We start from the raw sequence: 2,500 nt of genomic DNA on the forward strand, positions 1-2,500 counted from the left end.
GAACCAGGATGAGGAGGGGGAAAATGTGGCCAGTCAGGCCGACCCGAAGTGCCTCTTAGGCGGATAGGGGTTGGGCGAAACTCCCTTGAAAGTGGCACTCTGAAAAAATTTCCAAGTTTGGCTGACTTAGAAAAAATTCGAGAACCAGGATGAGGAGGGGGAAAATGTGGCCAGTCAGGCCGACCCGAAGTGCCTCTTAGGCGGATAGGGGTTGGGCGAAACTCCCTTGAAAGTGGCACTCTGAAAAAATTTCCAAGTTTGGCTGACTTAGAAAAAATTCGAGAACCAGGATGAGGAGGGGGAAAATGTGGCCAGTCAGGCCGACCCGAAGTGCCTCTTAGGCGGATAGGGGTTGGGCGAAACTCCCTTGAAAGTGGCACTCTGAAAAAATTTCCAAGTTTGGCTGACTTAGAAAAAATTCGAGAACCAGGATGAGGAGGGGGAAAATGTGGCCAGTCAGGCCGACCCGAAGTGCCTCTTAGGCGGATAGGGGTTGGGCGAAACTCCCTTGAAAGTGGCACTCTGAAAAAATTTCCAAGTTTGGCTGACTTAGAAAAAATTCGAGAACCAGGATGAGGAGGGGGAAAATGTGGCCAGTCAGGCCGACCTGAAGTGCCTCTTAGGCGGATAGGGGTTGGGCGAAACTCCCTTGAAAGTGGCACTCTGAAAAAATTTCCAAGTTTGGCTGACTTAGAAAAAATTCGAGAACCAGGATGAGGAGGGGGAAAATGTGGCCAGTCAGGCCGACCCGAAGTGCCTCTTAGGCGGATAGGGGTTGGGCGAAACTCCCTTGAAAGTGGCACTCTGAAAAAATTTCCAAGTTTGGCTGACTTAGAAAAAATTCGAGAACCAGGATGAGGAGGGGGAAAATGTGGCCAGTCAGGCCGACCTGAAGTGCCTCTTAGGCGGATAGGGGTTGGGCGAAACTCCCTTGAAAGTGGCACTCTGAAAATATTTCCAAGTTGGGCTGACTTAGAAAAAATTCGAGAACCAGGCTGAGGAGGGGACCATCTGGCAAGGGAGTCCGACCTAAAGTGCATCTAAAGCGGATATGGGTTGGTCGAGCCTCCCTTGATTTGCCCTGGAGCTCCCACGTCTTAAAAAGGTCTCTCCTATAATTGTACACCAACCATTTTGAGGTTTGGGTGCAAACCTCTCGAATGGGGGGACTCGGTCCCCTATCTACAGCGCCCCTAATGACGACAGGTGGTACTGCGCCCCTGGTAGCCCGGCCATTGAAAATGAATGGGCCCATTCATTTCAATGGGGAATTTCGACCCCTGGTTGCCCGCCATTCATTTCAATGGGGAATTTCGACCCCTGGTCGCCCGCCATTCATTTCAATGGGGACTTTCGACCCCTGGTTGCCCGCCATTCATTTCAATGGGGGATTTCGACCCCTGGTCGCCCGCCATTCATTTCAATGGGGGATTTCGACCCCTGGTAGCCCGCCATTCATTTCAATGGGGGACTTCGACCCCTGGTAGCCCGCCATTCATTTCAATGGGGGACTTGGACCCCTGGTAGCCCGCCATTCATTTCAATGGGGGATTTCGACCCCTGGTCGCCCGCCATTCATTTCAATGGGGGATTTCGACCCCTGGTAGCCCGCCATTCATTTCAATGGGGGACTTCGACCCCTGGTTGCCCGCCATTCATTTCAATGGGGGATTTCGACCCCTGGTCGCCCGCCATTCATTTCAATGGGGGATTTCGACCCCTGGTCGCCCGCCATTCATTTCAATGGGGGATTTCGACCCCTGGTAGCCCGCCATTCATTTCAATGGGGGACTTCGACCCCTGGTAGCCCGCCATTCATTTCAATGGGGGACTTGGACCCCTGGTAGCCCGCCATTCATTTCAATGGGGGACTTCGACCCCTGGTTGCCCGCCATTCATTTCAATGGGGGACTTCGACCCCTGGTTGCCCGCCATTCATTTCAATGGGGGATTTCGACCCCTGGTCGCCCGCCATTCATTTCAATGGGGGATTTCGACCCCTGGTAGCCCGCCATTCATTTCAATGGGGGACTTCGACCCCTGGTTGCCCGCCATTCATTTCAATGGGGGACTTCGACCCCTGGTTGCCCGCCATTCATTTCAATGGGGGATTTCGACCCCTGGTCGCCCGCCATTCATTTCAATGGGGGATTTCGACCCCTGGTAACCCGCCATTCATTTCAATGGGGGACTTCGACCCCTGGTTGCCCGCCATTCATTTCAATGGGGGACTTCGACCCCTGGTTGCCCGCCATTCATTTCAATGGGGGATTTCGACCCCTGGTTGCCCGGCATTCGTTCCTATGTGGCGGGGGATTTCAACCCCAGGTCGCCCTCGTGTGGTTCTTTTTGGCGCAGCTGACGGGCTCCGCTGCTCATGGAGGTTTGCTAGTGGAGGATAACCCCCTGCCTGGGCAACTCGAACGCCCGGCATTCGTTCCTATGTGGCGGGGGATTTCAACCCCAGGCCGCCCTCGTGTGGTTCTTTTTGGCGCAGCTG

The sequence above is a fragment of the Leptonotus elevatus genome, unplaced genomic scaffold, assembly GCF_054856555.1.
Source record: "Leptonotus elevatus isolate MCC_2025b unplaced genomic scaffold, RoL_Lele_1.0 HiC_scaffold_96, whole genome shotgun sequence".
In the NCBI taxonomy this organism is placed as follows: domain Eukaryota; kingdom Metazoa; phylum Chordata; class Actinopteri; order Syngnathiformes; family Syngnathidae; genus Leptonotus; species Leptonotus elevatus.